The 17,191-nt window shown below is 47.9% G+C and overlaps 10 non-coding genes and 1 pseudogene across 10 annotated transcripts; all 11 read left to right on the top strand.

Annotated features, from left to right (window-relative positions):
* Positions 1-536: 536 nt before the first annotated feature.
* LOC142276693 (U2 spliceosomal RNA) lies at positions 537-727 on the top strand. The gene has a single exon (XR_012740110.1). It is a non-coding gene; the product is annotated as a U2 spliceosomal RNA (small nuclear RNA).
* A 1,387-nt stretch (positions 728-2,114) lies between these two features.
* Positions 2,115-2,305, top strand: LOC142276703 (U2 spliceosomal RNA). The gene has a single exon (XR_012740119.1). It is a non-coding gene; the product is annotated as a U2 spliceosomal RNA (small nuclear RNA).
* A 1,387-nt stretch (positions 2,306-3,692) lies between these two features.
* Positions 3,693-3,888, top strand: LOC142276710 (U2 spliceosomal RNA). The gene has a single exon (XR_012740123.1). It is a non-coding gene; the product is annotated as a U2 spliceosomal RNA (small nuclear RNA).
* Positions 3,889-4,417: 529 nt separating this feature from the next.
* Positions 4,418-4,613, top strand: LOC142276707 (U2 spliceosomal RNA). Its single transcript, XR_012740122.1, has one exon. It is a non-coding gene; the product is annotated as a U2 spliceosomal RNA (small nuclear RNA).
* A 1,387-nt stretch (positions 4,614-6,000) lies between these two features.
* On the top strand, positions 6,001-6,191 carry LOC142276692 (U2 spliceosomal RNA). The gene has a single exon (XR_012740109.1). It is a non-coding gene; the product is annotated as a U2 spliceosomal RNA (small nuclear RNA).
* A 2,189-nt stretch (positions 6,192-8,380) lies between these two features.
* On the top strand, positions 8,381-8,573 carry LOC142276704 (U2 spliceosomal RNA). Its single transcript, XR_012740120.1, has one exon. It is a non-coding gene; the product is annotated as a U2 spliceosomal RNA (small nuclear RNA).
* A 1,387-nt stretch (positions 8,574-9,960) lies between these two features.
* On the top strand, positions 9,961-10,151 carry LOC142276690 (U2 spliceosomal RNA). The gene has a single exon (XR_012740108.1). It is a non-coding gene; the product is annotated as a U2 spliceosomal RNA (small nuclear RNA).
* A 1,387-nt stretch (positions 10,152-11,538) lies between these two features.
* Positions 11,539-11,729, top strand: LOC142276689 (U2 spliceosomal RNA). The gene has a single exon (XR_012740107.1). It is a non-coding gene; the product is annotated as a U2 spliceosomal RNA (small nuclear RNA).
* Positions 11,730-13,116: 1,387 nt separating this feature from the next.
* Positions 13,117-13,307, top strand: LOC142276688 (U2 spliceosomal RNA). The gene has a single exon (XR_012740106.1). It is a non-coding gene; the product is annotated as a U2 spliceosomal RNA (small nuclear RNA).
* Positions 13,308-14,694: 1,387 nt separating this feature from the next.
* On the top strand, positions 14,695-14,885 carry LOC142276687 (U2 spliceosomal RNA). Its single transcript, XR_012740105.1, has one exon. It is a non-coding gene; the product is annotated as a U2 spliceosomal RNA (small nuclear RNA).
* A 1,387-nt stretch (positions 14,886-16,272) lies between these two features.
* Positions 16,273-16,362, top strand: LOC142276709 (U2 spliceosomal RNA; annotated as a pseudogene).
* Positions 16,363-17,191: the final 829 nt, after the last annotated feature.

Here is a 17,191-nt window from a genome sequence, read left to right as displayed (position 1 = left end):
TGCCTAGAAAACAAGCTGCGCAGAAGAAGTTGTTCTTTGGGTGGGAGGGTGGGCTAGTGGAAGGAGGGGGCAATCTCTTTTTTTCCCGGGTGGTAGGGGGATGACAGGAGAAGGGAAGCGGGTGGTGAGAAAGGTACAGAGGGCAGGGTTTGGGGGCTGGGAAGGAAAGGGAAAAGATTAGGGTTTGGGGATGATGAAAGGGCTTTCTACGGGTAAGGATGGCAAAGGGTGGCAGTGACGGAAAGTCAGGCAACCTGTCCTGTCCGTCTTTTTGTATCGTGAATTGGAAAGACTGCAAGGGGGAGGGGAGTTGCTTGCGCCCTAAAGGAGGAGTTATTCAGATTCATTGCAGTGGGCGGCGGCTGCAAAACGCACCATTCTTCTTGTTTTGGCTCTGCAAAGCAGCCTTTTCAAGGGTTGGCTTGGGTGACAAAATGTCTTGTGTAGGCGTGGGTTTGTCTCCCTCTCGCTCTCTCTCCCTAAGATGTGTCCGGCATAGGCCAGGGTGCCACTCGAGGCCCAAACCAATTCTGGTTATCGCTTCTCGGCCTTTTGGCTAAGATCAAGTGTAGTATCTGTTCTTATCAGTTTAATATCTGATACGTCCCCTATCTGGGGACCATATATTAAATGGATTTTTAGAACAGGGAGATGGAAAAAGAGCTTGCTCTGTCCACTCCACGCATTGACCTGGTATTGCAGTACCTCCAGGAACGGTGCACCCCTTCTTAACCCAGTTTCCAAAAGCAGAACTCAATTCACCTGATTCATATTAGCCCGATTTAATGAATTGGAAGAAAGCATACGTCTTCATATGCACCTCAATTTGGCCCATTCACTTTTCACACTTCCTCCTTTTGTTTTTTATCTTTCACACTTTTGACTTTCTTTATTCATCCAAATAGCAAACTCATCACCACTCAACCTGACCAACTCGGCTATGTCCCCGTGCTGCAGTTCTCTGTCTTATCTAGATCATTTGCAATTGAATGGAATAGATCCCTTTTGGACAAAGTGGATTCACCTGCTGCTGCAGTGACCACAGGTGTGATAACATCTAGAATTGGCATCTGGTGCGATCTCTCCGCTTCCACTCCAAAGAAAGTTACCTGTTTATTCCTATCATGCATTGGTTTTTGGGGTTTTCTTTGAGTAATGATGATCTCTTTAGTAGTCTGTTGGCGCCCTCTCCTGGAGGAATAGTTTGCTTGCTCTTGGACATTCTAAAAGAGAGGTCATGATAGACATTGAGCTTCTGAGCTCAATTGGGGACAGTCATGGGTGATGAATGTTTGCAACCTACTGCGAAGCCTCATACCGCAATATAAGGAACGTCAAATACTAAGAAAGGGCGGCCTATGAAAGAATTACTACTTTCAATAAGTACACTTAAACGGCTAATTGGGAATAGAAAAACTGTAAAAAGCCCTCTGAGAAAGCCCCCCTCTAACCTTTGATAGTAAGCTTTTCTGTAGTCTGCCTGTTGATGTATTTTCCGTTTGAACTGTGCACAACATGAAGAGACGGAACACTGGCGGCTTGTCACAATGCCCCCCGATGACATCACAATAGCGCTGCTGCCTAGAAAACAAGCTGCGCAGAAGAAGTTGTTCTTTGGGTGGGAGGGTGGGCTAGTGGAAGGAGGGGGCAATCTCTTTTTTTCCCGGGTGGTAGGGGGATGACAGGAGAAGGGAAGCGGGTGGTGAGAAAGGTACAGAGGGCAGGGTTTGGGGGCTGGGAAGGAAAGGGAAAAGATTAGGGTTTGGGGATGATGAAAGGGCTTTCTACGGGTAAGGATGGCAAAGGGTGGCAGTGACGGAAAGTCAGGCAACCTGTCCTGTCCGTCTTTTTGTATCGTGAATTGGAAAGACTGCAAGGGGGAGGGGAGTTGCTTGCGCCCTAAAGGAGGAGTTATTCAGATTCATTGCAGTGGGCGGCGGCTGCAAAACGCACCATTCTTCTTGTTTTGGCTCTGCAAAGCAGCCTTTTCAAGGGTTGGCTTGGGTGACAAAATGTCTTGTGTAGGCGTGGGTTTGTCTCCCTCTCGCTCTCTCTCCCTAAGATGTGTCCGGCATAGGCCAGGGTGCCACTCGAGGCCCAAACCAATTCTGGTTATCGCTTCTCGGCCTTTTGGCTAAGATCAAGTGTAGTATCTGTTCTTATCAGTTTAATATCTGATACGTCCCCTATCTGGGGACCATATATTAAATGGATTTTTAGAACAGGGAGATGGAAAAAGAGCTTGCTCTGTCCACTCCATGCATTGACCTGGTATTGCAGTACCTCCAGGAACGGTGCACCCCTTCTTAACCCAGTTTCCAAAAGCAGAACTCAATTCACCTGATTCATATTAGCCCGATTTAATGAATTGGAAGAAAGCATACGTCTTCATATGCACCTCAATTTGGCCCATTCACTTTTCACACTTCCTCCTTTTGTTTTTTATCTTTCACACTTTTGACTTTCTTTATTCATCCAAATAGCAAACTCATCACCACTCAACCTGACCAACTCGGCTATGTCCCCGTGCTGCAGTTCTCTGTCTTATCTAGATCATTTGCAATTGAATGGAATAGATCCCTTTTGGACAAAGTGGATTCACCTGCTGCTGCAGTGACCACAGGTGTGATAACATCTAGAATTGGCATCTGGTGCGATCTCTCCGCTTCCACTCCAAAGAAAGTTACCTGTTTATTCCTATCATGCATTGGTTTTTGGGGTTTTCTTTGAGTAATGATGATCTCTTTAGTAGTCTGTTGGCGCCCTCTCCTGGAGGAATAGTTTGCTTGCTCTTGGACATTCTAAAAGAGAGGTCATGATAGACATTGAGCTTCTGAGCTCAATTGGGGACAGTCATGGGTGATGAATGTTTGCAACCTACTGCGAAGCCTCATACCGCAATATAAGGAACGTCAAATACTAAGAAAGGGCGGCCTATGAAAGAATTACTACTTTCAATAAGTACACTTAAACGGCTAATTGGGAATAGAAAAACTGTAAAAAGCCCTCTGAGAAAGCCCCCCTCTAACCTTTGATAGTAAGCTTTTCTGTAGTCTGCCTGTTGATGTATTTTCCGTTTGAACTGTGCACAACATGAAGAGACGGAACACTGGCGGCTTGTCACAATGCCCCCCGATGACATCACAATAGCGCTGCTGCCTAGAAAACAAGCTGCGCAGAAGAAGTTGTTCTTTGGGTGGGAGGGTGGGCTAGTGGAAGGAGGGGGCAATCTCTTTTTTTCCCGGGTGGTAGGGGGATGACAGGAGAAGGGAAGCGGGTGGTGAGAAAGGTACAGAGGGCAGGGTTTGGGGGCTGGGAAGGAAAGGGAAAAGATTAGGGTTTGGGGATGATGAAAGGGCTTTCTACGGGTAAGGATGGCAAAGGGTGGCAGTGACGGAAAGTCAGGCAACCTGTCCTGTCCGTCTTTTTGTATCGTGAATTGGAAAGACTGCAAGGGGGAGGGGAGTTGCTTGCGCCCTAAAGGAGGAGTTATTCAGATTCATTGCAGTGGGCGGCGGCTGCAAAACGCACCATTCTTCTTGTTTTGGCTCTGCAAAGCAGCCTTTTCAAGGGTTGGCTTGGGTGACAAAATGTCTTGTGTAGGCGTGGGTTTGTCTCCCTCTCGCTCTCTCTCCCTAAGATGTGTCCGGCATAGGCCAGGGTGCCACTCGAGGCCCAAACCAATTCTGGTTATCGCTTCTCGGCCTTTTGGCTAAGATCAAGTGTAGTATCTGTTCCTACCAGGATCGAGGCTATTAGACTGAGTAAGTGTGGGGGCTATGGTGCAATGTGCCCCAGGACTGACGACCCTGGATTGAGTCTGAGCTTGCTGGCTTGGGACCCCGGCGAGCCTTGGGCTCTGTAGCACACCGTACCTTGCCCTTTCATACTTTCTGAGCATATTGCTCTCTCCCGGCCTTCTGGCTAGGAAGGAAAATTTTTATAATCATGGTCGGAGGTCCGTTCAGCTTTGGGCTGAGAAACCAACACCCGGTTGGAGGTCCGGGTCAGCTTCGGCTGAGAAACCAACACCCGGTTGGAGGTCTGGGTCAGCTTCGGCTGAGAAACCAACACCCGGTTGGAGGTCCGGGTCAGTTTCGGCTGAGAAACCAACACCCGGTTGGAGGTCCGGTTAGCCTTGGGCTGAGAAACCAACACCGGTTGACGGTCCGGGCAGTTTCGGCTGCGAAACCAACAACTAGTAGCTCTCTACTCCACTTGGGTAAGATGCCTGGGTGGACGCTGGGAGCAACGACAAGGCTCAACCAGGCTTCGGCTTGGGGGAGCACCGAAGATCCCTGACCCTTGCTGTGGCCTTCTGGCTCGGAGGGACGGGGTTGATTTTTGGGGACCCTCTCCTCACGGAGGGGTCCACACGAATCCTAGCCTTTGCACTGTTTTTGGTGTGACTTCGGTCATGCATTTTTTGCGGTGCTTTGGAAAGCTTCATTAAATCAAAATCTGTTCTTATCAGTTTAATATCTGATACGTCCCCTATCTGGGGACCATATATTAAATGGATTTTTAGAACAGGGAGATGGAAAAAGAGCTTGCTCTGTCCACTCCACGCATTGACCTGGTATTGCAGTACCTCCAGGAACGGTGCACCCCTTCTTAACCCAGTTTCCAAAAGCAGAACTCAATTCACCTGATTCATATTAGCCCGATTTAATGAATTGGAAGAAAGCATACGTCTTCATATGCACCTCAATTTGGCCCATTCACTTTTCACACTTCCTCCTTTTGTTTTTTATCTTTCACACTTTTGACTTTCTTTATTCATCCAAATAGCAAACTCATCACCACTCAACCTGACCAACTCGGCTATGTCCCCGTGCTGCAGTTCTCTGTCTTATCTAGATCATTTGCAATTGAATGGAATAGATCCCTTTTGGACAAAGTGGATTCACCTGCTGCTGCAGTGACCACAGGTGTGATAACATCTAGAATTGGCATCTGGTGCGATCTCTCCGCTTCCACTCCAAAGAAAGTTACCTGTTTATTCCTATCATGCATTGGTTTTTGGGGTTTTCTTTGAGTAATGATGATCTCTTTAGTAGTCTGTTGGCGCCCTCTCCTGGAGGAATAGTTTGCTTGCTCTTGGACATTCTAAAAGAGAGGTCATGATAGACATTGAGCTTCTGAGCTCAATTGGGGACAGTCATGGGTGATGAATGTTTGCAACCTACTGCGAAGCCTCATACCGCAATATAAGGAACGTCAAATACTAAGAAAGGGCGGCCTATGAAAGAATTACTACTTTCAATAAGTACACTTAAACGGCTAATTGGGAATAGAAAAACTGTAAAAAGCCCTCTGAGAAAGCCCCCCTCTAACCTTTGATAGTAAGCTTTTCTGTAGTCTGCCTGTTGATGTATTTTCCGTTTGAACTGTGCACAACATGAAGAGACGGAACACTGGCGGCTTGTCACAATGCCCCCCGATGACATCACAATAGCGCTGCTGCCTAGAAAACAAGCTGCGCAGAAGAAGTTGTTCTTTGGGTGGGAGGGTGGGCTAGTGGAAGGAGGGGGCAATCTCTTTTTTTCCCGGGTGGTAGGGGGATGACAGGAGAAGGGAAGCGGGTGGTGAGAAAGGTACAGAGGGCAGGGTTTGGGGGCTGGGAAGGAAAGGGAAAAGATTAGGGTTTGGGGATGATGAAAGGGCTTTCTACGGGTAAGGATGGCAAAGGGTGGCAGTGACGGAAAGTCAGGCAACCTGTCCTGTCCGTCTTTTTGTATCGTGAATTGGAAAGACTGCAAGGGGGAGGGGAGTTGCTTGCGCCCTAAAGGAGGAGTTATTCAGATTCATTGCAGTGGGCGGCGGCTGCAAAACGCACCATTCTTCTTGTTTTGGCTCTGCAAAGCAGCCTTTTCAAGGGTTGGCTTGGGTGACAAAATGTCTTGTGTAGGCGTGGGTTTGTCTCCCTCTCGCTCTCTCTCCCTAAGATGTGTCCGGCATAGGCCAGGGTGCCACTCGAGGCCCAAACCAATTCTGGTTATCGCTTCTCGGCCTTTTGGCTAAGATCAAGTGTAGTATCTGTTCTTATCAGTTTAATATCTGATACGTCCCCTATCTGGGGACCATATATTAAATGGATTTTTAGAACAGGGAGATGGAAAAAGAGCTTGCTCTGTCCACTCCACGCATTGACCTGGTATTGCAGTACCTCCAGGAACGGTGCACCCCTTCTTAACCCAGTTTCCAAAAGCAGAACTCAATTCACCTGATTCATATTAGCCCGATTTAATGAATTGGAAGAAAGCATACGTCTTCATATGCACCTCAATTTGGCCCATTCACTTTTCACACTTCCTCCTTTTGTTTTTTATCTTTCACACTTTTGACTTTCTTTATTCATCCAAATAGCAAACTCATCACCACTCAACCTGACCAACTCGGCTATGTCCCCGTGCTGCAGTTCTCTGTCTTATCTAGATCATTTGCAATTGAATGGAATAGATCCCTTTTGGACAAAGTGGATTCACCTGCTGCTGCAGTGACCACAGGTGTGATAACATCTAGAATTGGCATCTGGTGCGATCTCTCCGCTTCCACTCCAAAGAAAGTTACCTGTTTATTCCTATCATGCATTGGTTTTTGGGGTTTTCTTTGAGTAATGATGATCTCTTTAGTAGTCTGTTGGCGCCCTCTCCTGGAGGAATAGTTTGCTTGCTCTTGGACATTCTAAAAGAGAGGTCATGATAGACATTGAGCTTCTGAGCTCAATTGGGGACAGTCATGGGTGATGAATGTTTGCAACCTACTGCGAAGCCTCATACCGCAATATAAGGAACGTCAAATACTAAGAAAGGGCGGCCTATGAAAGAATTACTACTTTCAATAAGTACACTTAAACGGCTAATTGGGAATAGAAAAACTGTAAAAAGCCCTCTGAGAAAGCCCCCCTCTAACCTTTGATAGTAAGCTTTTCTGTAGTCTGCCTGTTGATGTATTTTCCGTTTGAACTGTGCACAACATGAAGAGACGGAACACTGGCGGCTTGTCACAATGCCCCCCGATGACATCACAATAGCGCTGCTGCCTAGAAAACAAGCTGCGCAGAAGAAGTTGTTCTTTGGGTGGGAGGGTGGGCTAGTGGAAGGAGGGGGCAATCTCTTTTTTTCCCGGGTGGTAGGGGGATGACAGGAGAAGGGAAGCGGGTGGTGAGAAAGGTACAGAGGGCAGGGTTTGGGGGCTGGGAAGGAAAGGGAAAAGATTAGGGTTTGGGGATGATGAAAGGGCTTTCTACGGGTAAGGATGGCAAAGGGTGGCAGTGACGGAAAGTCAGGCAACCTGTCCTGTCCGTCTTTTTGTATCGTGAATTGGAAAGACTGCAAGGGGGAGGGGAGTTGCTTGCGCCCTAAAGGAGGAGTTATTCAGATTCATTGCAGTGGGCGGCGGCTGCAAAACGCACCATTCTTCTTGTTTTGGCTCTGCAAAGCAGCCTTTTCAAGGGTTGGCTTGGGTGACAAAATGTCTTGTGTAGGCGTGGGTTTGTCTCCCTCTCGCTCTCTCTCCCTAAGATGTGTCCGGCATAGGCCAGGGTGCCACTCGAGGCCCAAACCAATTCTGGTTATCGCTTCTCGGCCTTTTGGCTAAGATCAAGTGTAGTGTTGTTCGAAGAGGTGGTTTAAGCTCCAGGCCACCTTAGTACAATGATACAATGCACACTGGAAGGTTGCGCTTGCTAGTACTCTGGGTGGATAGTATATTCATCTAGAGGAAAACATGGCCCTACCAGGATCGAGGCTATTAGACTGAGTAAGGGTGGGGGGCTATGGTACAACGTGCCCCAGGACTGACGACCCTGGAGTGAGTCTGAGCTTGCTGGCTTGGGACCCCGGCAAGCCTTGGGCTCTGTAGCACACCGTACCTTGCCTTTTCATACTTTTTGAGCATATTACCCTATCCCGGCCTTCTGGCTAGGAAGGGAAATTTTTACAATCCCGGTCGGAGGTCTGGTCAGCTTTGGGCTGAGAAACTAACACCCGGTTGGAGGTCTGGGTCAGCTTCGGCTGAGAAACCAACACCCGGTTGGAGGTCTGGGTCAGCTTCGGCGGAGAAACCAACACCCGGTTGGAGGTCCGGTTAGCCTTGGGCTGAGAAACCAACACCGGTTGACGGTCCGGGCAGTTTCGGCTGCGAAACCAACAACTAGTAGCTCTCTACTCCACTTGGGTAAGATGCCTGGGTGGACGCTGGGAGCAACGACAAGGCTCAACCAGGCTTCGGCTTGGGGGAGCACCGAAGATCCCTGACCCTTGCTGTGGCCTTCTGGCTCGGAGGGACGGGGTTGATTTTTGGGGACCCTCTCCTCACGGTGGGGTCCACACGAATCCTAGCCTTTGCACTGTTTTTGGTGTGACTTCGGTCATGCATTTTTTGTGGTGCTTTGGAAAGCTTCATTAAATCAAAAATCTGTTCTTATCAGTTTAATATCTGATACGTCCCCTATCTGGGGACCATATATTAAATGGATTTTTAGAACAGGGAGATGGAAAAAGAGCTTGCTCTGTCCACTCCACGCATTGACCTGGTATTGCAGTACCTCCAGGAACGGTGCACCCCTTCTTAACCCAGTTTCCAAAAGCAGAACTCAATTCACCTGATTCATATTAGCCCGATTTAATGAATTGGAAGAAAGCATACGTCTTCATATGCACCTCAATTTGGCCCATTCACTTTTCACACTTCCTCCTTTTGTTTTTTATCTTTCACACTTTTGACTTTCTTTATTCATCCAAATAGCAAACTCATCACCACTCAACCTGACCAACTCGGCTATGTCCCCGTGCTGCAGTTCTCTGTCTTATCTAGATCATTTGCAATTGAATGGAATAGATCCCTTTTGGACAAAGTGGATTCACCTGCTGCTGCAGTGACCACAGGTGTGATAACATCTAGAATTGGCATCTGGTGCGATCTCTCCGCTTCCACTCCAAAGAAAGTTACCTGTTTATTCCTATCATGCATTGGTTTTTGGGGTTTTCTTTGAGTAATGATGATCTCTTTAGTAGTCTGTTGGCGCCCTCTCCTGGAGGAATAGTTTGCTTGCTCTTGGACATTCTAAAAGAGAGGTCATGATAGACATTGAGCTTCTGAGCTCAATTGGGGACAGTCATGGGTGATGAATGTTTGCAACCTACTGCGAAGCCTCATACCGCAATATAAGGAACGTCAAATACTAAGAAAGGGCGGCCTATGAAAGAATTACTACTTTCAATAAGTACACTTAAACGGCTAATTGGGAATAGAAAAACTGTAAAAAGCCCTCTGAGAAAGCCCCCCTCTAACCTTTGATAGTAAGCTTTTCTGTAGTCTGCCTGTTGATGTATTTTCCGTTTGAACTGTGCACAACATGAAGAGACGGAACACTGGCGGCTTGTCACAATGCCCCCCGATGACATCACAATAGCGCTGCTGCCTAGAAAACAAGCTGCGCAGAAGAAGTTGTTCTTTGGGTGGGAGGGTGGGCTAGTGGAAGGAGGGGGCAATCTCTTTTTTTCCCGGGTGGTAGGGGGATGACAGGAGAAGGGAAGCGGGTGGTGAGAAAGGTACAGAGGGCAGGGTTTGGGGGCTGGGAAGGAAAGGGAAAAGATTAGGGTTTGGGGATGATGAAAGGGCTTTCTACGGGTAAGGATGGCAAAGGGTGGCAGTGACGGAAAGTCAGGCAACCTGTCCTGTCCGTCTTTTTGTATCGTGAATTGGAAAGACTGCAAGGGGGAGGGGAGTTGCTTGCGCCCTAAAGGAGGAGTTATTCAGATTCATTGCAGTGGGCGGCGGCTGCAAAACGCACCATTCTTCTTGTTTTGGCTCTGCAAAGCAGCCTTTTCAAGGGTTGGCTTGGGTGACAAAATGTCTTGTGTAGGCGTGGGTTTGTCTCCCTCTCGCTCTCTCTCCCTAAGATGTGTCCGGCATAGGCCAGGGTGCCACTCGAGGCCCAAACCAATTCTGGTTATCGCTTCTCGGCCTTTTGGCTAAGATCAAGTGTAGTATCTGTTCTTATCAGTTTAATATCTGATACGTCCCCTATCTGGGGACCATATATTAAATGGATTTTTAGAACAGGGAGATGGAAAAAGAGCTTGCTCTGTCCACTCCACGCATTGACCTGGTATTGCAGTACCTCCAGGAACGGTGCACCCCTTCTTAACCCAGTTTCCAAAAGCAGAACTCAATTCACCTGATTCATATTAGCCCGATTTAATGAATTGGAAGAAAGCATACGTCTTCATATGCACCTCAATTTGGCCCATTCACTTTTCACACTTCCTCCTTTTGTTTTTTATCTTTCACACTTTTGACTTTCTTTATTCATCCAAATAGCAAACTCATCACCACTCAACCTGACCAACTCGGCTATGTCCCCGTGCTGCAGTTCTCTGTCTTATCTAGATCATTTGCAATTGAATGGAATAGATCCCTTTTGGACAAAGTGGATTCACCTGCTGCTGCAGTGACCACAGGTGTGATAACATCTAGAATTGGCATCTGGTGCGATCTCTCCGCTTCCACTCCAAAGAAAGTTACCTGTTTATTCCTATCATGCATTGGTTTTTGGGGTTTTCTTTGAGTAATGATGATCTCTTTAGTAGTCTGTTGGCGCCCTCTCCTGGAGGAATAGTTTGCTTGCTCTTGGACATTCTAAAAGAGAGGTCATGATAGACATTGAGCTTCTGAGCTCAATTGGGGACAGTCATGGGTGATGAATGTTTGCAACCTACTGCGAAGCCTCATACCGCAATATAAGGAACGTCAAATACTAAGAAAGGGCGGCCTATGAAAGAATTACTACTTTCAATAAGTACACTTAAACGGCTAATTGGGAATAGAAAAACTGTAAAAAGCCCTCTGAGAAAGCCCCCCTCTAACCTTTGATAGTAAGCTTTTCTGTAGTCTGCCTGTTGATGTATTTTCCGTTTGAACTGTGCACAACATGAAGAGACGGAACACTGGCGGCTTGTCACAATGCCCCCCGATGACATCACAATAGCGCTGCTGCCTAGAAAACAAGCTGCGCAGAAGAAGTTGTTCTTTGGGTGGGAGGGTGGGCTAGTGGAAGGAGGGGGCAATCTCTTTTTTTCCCGGGTGGTAGGGGGATGACAGGAGAAGGGAAGCGGGTGGTGAGAAAGGTACAGAGGGCAGGGTTTGGGGGCTGGGAAGGAAAGGGAAAAGATTAGGGTTTGGGGATGATGAAAGGGCTTTCTACGGGTAAGGATGGCAAAGGGTGGCAGTGACGGAAAGTCAGGCAACCTGTCCTGTCCGTCTTTTTGTATCGTGAATTGGAAAGACTGCAAGGGGGAGGGGAGTTGCTTGCGCCCTAAAGGAGGAGTTATTCAGATTCATTGCAGTGGGCGGCGGCTGCAAAACGCACCATTCTTCTTGTTTTGGCTCTGCAAAGCAGCCTTTTCAAGGGTTGGCTTGGGTGACAAAATGTCTTGTGTAGGCGTGGGTTTGTCTCCCTCTCGCTCTCTCTCCCTAAGATGTGTCCGGCATAGGCCAGGGTGCCACTCGAGGCCCAAACCAATTCTGGTTATCGCTTCTCGGCCTTTTGGCTAAGATCAAGTGTAGTATCTGTTCTTATCAGTTTAATATCTGATACGTCCCCTATCTGGGGACCATATATTAAATGGATTTTTAGAACAGGGAGATGGAAAAAGAGCTTGCTCTGTCCACTCCACGCATTGACCTGGTATTGCAGTACCTCCAGGAACGGTGCACCCCTTCTTAACCCAGTTTCCAAAAGCAGAACTCAATTCACCTGATTCATATTAGCCCGATTTAATGAATTGGAAGAAAGCATACGTCTTCATATGCACCTCAATTTGGCCCATTCACTTTTCACACTTCCTCCTTTTGTTTTTTATCTTTCACACTTTTGACTTTCTTTATTCATCCAAATAGCAAACTCATCACCACTCAACCTGACCAACTCGGCTATGTCCCCGTGCTGCAGTTCTCTGTCTTATCTAGATCATTTGCAATTGAATGGAATAGATCCCTTTTGGACAAAGTGGATTCACCTGCTGCTGCAGTGACCACAGGTGTGATAACATCTAGAATTGGCATCTGGTGCGATCTCTCCGCTTCCACTCCAAAGAAAGTTACCTGTTTATTCCTATCATGCATTGGTTTTTGGGGTTTTCTTTGAGTAATGATGATCTCTTTAGTAGTCTGTTGGCGCCCTCTCCTGGAGGAATAGTTTGCTTGCTCTTGGACATTCTAAAAGAGAGGTCATGATAGACATTGAGCTTCTGAGCTCAATTGGGGACAGTCATGGGTGATGAATGTTTGCAACCTACTGCGAAGCCTCATACCGCAATATAAGGAACGTCAAATACTAAGAAAGGGCGGCCTATGAAAGAATTACTACTTTCAATAAGTACACTTAAACGGCTAATTGGGAATAGAAAAACTGTAAAAAGCCCTCTGAGAAAGCCCCCCTCTAACCTTTGATAGTAAGCTTTTCTGTAGTCTGCCTGTTGATGTATTTTCCGTTTGAACTGTGCACAACATGAAGAGACGGAACACTGGCGGCTTGTCACAATGCCCCCCGATGACATCACAATAGCGCTGCTGCCTAGAAAACAAGCTGCGCAGAAGAAGTTGTTCTTTGGGTGGGAGGGTGGGCTAGTGGAAGGAGGGGGCAATCTCTTTTTTTCCCGGGTGGTAGGGGGATGACAGGAGAAGGGAAGCGGGTGGTGAGAAAGGTACAGAGGGCAGGGTTTGGGGGCTGGGAAGGAAAGGGAAAAGATTAGGGTTTGGGGATGATGAAAGGGCTTTCTACGGGTAAGGATGGCAAAGGGTGGCAGTGACGGAAAGTCAGGCAACCTGTCCTGTCCGTCTTTTTGTATCGTGAATTGGAAAGACTGCAAGGGGGAGGGGAGTTGCTTGCGCCCTAAAGGAGGAGTTATTCAGATTCATTGCAGTGGGCGGCGGCTGCAAAACGCACCATTCTTCTTGTTTTGGCTCTGCAAAGCAGCCTTTTCAAGGGTTGGCTTGGGTGACAAAATGTCTTGTGTAGGCGTGGGTTTGTCTCCCTCTCGCTCTCTCTCCCTAAGATGTGTCCGGCATAGGCCAGGGTGCCACTCGAGGCCCAAACCAATTCTGGTTATCGCTTCTCGGCCTTTTGGCTAAGATCAAGTGTAGTATCTGTTCTTATCAGTTTAATATCTGATACGTCCCCTATCTGGGGACCATATATTAAATGGATTTTTAGAACAGGGAGATGGAAAAAGAGCTTGCTCTGTCCACTCCACGCATTGACCTGGTATTGCAGTACCTCCAGGAACGGTGCACCCCTTCTTAACCCAGTTTCCAAAAGCAGAACTCAATTCACCTGATTCATATTAGCCCGATTTAATGAATTGGAAGAAAGCATACGTCTTCATATGCACCTCAATTTGGCCCATTCACTTTTCACACTTCCTCCTTTTGTTTTTTATCTTTCACACTTTTGACTTTCTTTATTCATCCAAATAGCAAACTCATCACCACTCAACCTGACCAACTCGGCTATGTCCCCGTGCTGCAGTTCTCTGTCTTATCTAGATCATTTGCAATTGAATGGAATAGATCCCTTTTGGACAAAGTGGATTCACCTGCTGCTGCAGTGACCACAGGTGTGATAACATCTAGAATTGGCATCTGGTGCGATCTCTCCGCTTCCACTCCAAAGAAAGTTACCTGTTTATTCCTATCATGCATTGGTTTTTGGGGTTTTCTTTGAGTAATGATGATCTCTTTAGTAGTCTGTTGGCGCCCTCTCCTGGAGGAATAGTTTGCTTGCTCTTGGACATTCTAAAAGAGAGGTCATGATAGACATTGAGCTTCTGAGCTCAATTGGGGACAGTCATGGGTGATGAATGTTTGCAACCTACTGCGAAGCCTCATACCGCAATATAAGGAACGTCAAATACTAAGAAAGGGCGGCCTATGAAAGAATTACTACTTTCAATAAGTACACTTAAACGGCTAATTGGGAATAGAAAAACTGTAAAAAGCCCTCTGAGAAAGCCCCCCTCTAACCTTTGATAGTAAGCTTTTCTGTAGTCTGCCTGTTGATGTATTTTCCGTTTGAACTGTGCACAACATGAAGAGACGGAACACTGGCGGCTTGTCACAATGCCCCCCGATGACATCACAATAGCGCTGCTGCCTAGAAAACAAGCTGCGCAGAAGAAGTTGTTCTTTGGGTGGGAGGGTGGGCTAGTGGAAGGAGGGGGCAATCTCTTTTTTTCCCGGGTGGTAGGGGGATGACAGGAGAAGGGAAGCGGGTGGTGAGAAAGGTACAGAGGGCAGGGTTTGGGGGCTGGGAAGGAAAGGGAAAAGATTAGGGTTTGGGGATGATGAAAGGGCTTTCTACGGGTAAGGATGGCAAAGGGTGGCAGTGACGGAAAGTCAGGCAACCTGTCCTGTCCGTCTTTTTGTATCGTGAATTGGAAAGACTGCAAGGGGGAGGGGAGTTGCTTGCGCCCTAAAGGAGGAGTTATTCAGATTCATTGCAGTGGGCGGCGGCTGCAAAACGCACCATTCTTCTTGTTTTGGCTCTGCAAAGCAGCCTTTTCAAGGGTTGGCTTGGGTGACAAAATGTCTTGTGTAGGCGTGGGTTTGTCTCCCTCTCGCTCTCTCTCCCTAAGATGTGTCCGGCATAGGCCAGGGTGCCACTCGAGGCCCAAACCAATTCTGGTTATCGCTTCTCGGCCTTTTGGCTAAGATCAAGTGTAGTATCTGTTCTTATCAGTTTAATATCTGATACGTCCCCTATCTGGGGACCATATATTAAATGGATTTTTAGAACAGGGAGATGGAAAAAGAGCTTGCTCTGTCCACTCCACGCATTGACCTGGTATTGCAGTACCTCCAGGAACGGTGCACCCCTTCTTAACCCAGTTTCCAAAAGCAGAACTCAATTCACCTGATTCATATTAGCCCGATTTAATGAATTGGAAGAAAGCATACGTCTTCATATGCACCTCAATTTGGCCCATTCACTTTTCACACTTCCTCCTTTTGTTTTTTATCTTTCACACTTTTGACTTTCTTTATTCATCCAAATAGCAAACTCATCACCACTCAACCTGACCAACTCGGCTATGTCCCCGTGCTGCAGTTCTCTGTCTTATCTAGATCATTTGCAATTGAATGGAATAGATCCCTTTTGGACAAAGTGGATTCACCTGCTGCTGCAGTGACCACAGGTGTGATAACATCTAGAATTGGCATCTGGTGCGATCTCTCCGCTTCCACTCCAAAGAAAGTTACCTGTTTATTCCTATCATGCATTGGTTTTTGGGGTTTTCTTTGAGTAATGATGATCTCTTTAGTAGTCTGTTGGCGCCCTCTCCTGGAGGAATAGTTTGCTTGCTCTTGGACATTCTAAAAGAGAGGTCATGATAGACATTGAGCTTCTGAGCTCAATTGGGGACAGTCATGGGTGATGAATGTTTGCAACCTACTGCGAAGCCTCATACCGCAATATAAGGAACGTCAAATACTAAGAAAGGGCGGCCTATGAAAGAATTACTACTTTCAATAAGTACACTTAAACGGCTAATTGGGAATAGAAAAACTGTAAAAAGCCCTCTGAGAAAGCCCCCCTCTAACCTTTGATAGTAAGCTTTTCTGTAGTCTGCCTGTTGATGTATTTTCCGTTTGAACTGTGCACAACATGAAGAGACGGAACACTGGCGGCTTGTCACAATGCCCCCCGATGACATCACAATAGCGCTGCTGCCTAGAAAACAAGCTGCGCAGAAGAAGTTGTTCTTTGGGTGGGAGGGTGGGCTAGTGGAAGGAGGGGGCAATCTCTTTTTTTCCCGGGTGGTAGGGGGATGACAGGAGAAGGGAAGCGGGTGGTGAGAAAGGTACAGAGGGCAGGGTTTGGGGGCTGGGAAGGAAAGGGAAAAGATTAGGGTTTGGGGATGATGAAAGGGCTTTCTACGGGTAAGGATGGCAAAGGGTGGCAGTGACGGAAAGTCAGGCAACCTGTCCTGTCCGTCTTTTTGTATCGTGAATTGGAAAGACTGCAAGGGGGAGGGGAGTTGCTTGCGCCCTAAAGGAGGAGTTATTCAGATTCATTGCAGTGGGCGGCGGCTGCAAAACGCACCATTCTTCTTGTTTTGGCTCTGCAAAGCAGCCTTTTCAAGGGTTGGCTTGGGTGACAAAATGTCTTGTGTAGGCGTGGGTTTGTCTCCCTCTCGCTCTCTCTCCCTAAGATGTGTCCGGCATAGGCCAGGGTGCCACTCGAGGCCCAAACCAATTCTGGTTATCGCTTCTCGGCCTTTTGGCTAAGATCAAGTGTAGTATCTGTTCTTATCAGAACAAACTGAGCTAGCTACACTTGACGAGATACGATCAGGGAGACGAGCTCCGAAGCCCAGCCGAGACCGGAAGAGGGAGATCGGACGGAAGAAGAGCTTGGCAGAAAGAAGCAAGAAGACGAAGGCTCGGAGAAGACTTGGGGAGACCAGAGGAACTTCGAGGAGGAACACAGCGGGAGAAGACACCCGGAGAAGAATCCAAGATCCAGCTCCGGGAACTCAAGCAGGAACCAGCCATGGCAAGCAAGCCAGAGAAGGCAGCCAAGAAGGCTCAGGACCCAGGGACCTCCAGGAAGGCTCATCCAGAGGCTTCTTCGGCCCAAGAGGCCCCTACCTCCGACGCCAGCCAGCCGGAGGGAGCCCGGACGCCGCCTGAAAAGGCTCCAACCCTGGAGCCTTGGATGCGGCAGACGGTCGCCCTGAAGCTAAAGGCGGTGGATGGTAGGTTGCCGGACATGTCCAGCGACGTGTTCTGCAAGAAGATGATTCTGGATCAGGGCTTCTCCAGGGCGGAAACCCTGAGTGTCCAGACCTTCATGACTGGCATTTTTCTGGTAACCTTTGCCACGGTGAATGCCTGCAGGAGATACTGGGAGGCGATGAACGCAGCGATGCCGGACTCCCCTTTTCATTCTTTTTTAGGATCCTGTCCTATACAGAGGGATGAGAAGAGGATCACGGTCTCCATGCGGAACCCGCACACCCCAGGAAGAGACATCTCCACGTTCCTGGGACGTCTCTGCACAGTGGTGAGGGAGCCATCCCACATCCTTAACGGCAACGGATTCTGGACGGGTAAGTGGTCAGTAACCGTTCGACTCTACAGGGAACCAGCATCCGAGGATGGTCTCCAGCACCTGCCCCCG

Source organism: Anomaloglossus baeobatrachus, unplaced genomic scaffold (genome assembly GCF_048569485.1).
Source record: "Anomaloglossus baeobatrachus isolate aAnoBae1 unplaced genomic scaffold, aAnoBae1.hap1 Scaffold_4024, whole genome shotgun sequence".
Taxonomy (NCBI): Eukaryota; Metazoa; Chordata; class Amphibia; order Anura; family Aromobatidae; genus Anomaloglossus; species Anomaloglossus baeobatrachus.
The sequence above is the reverse complement of the archived record's forward strand: the minus strand, read 5'-3'. Positions and strand labels throughout refer to the sequence as shown.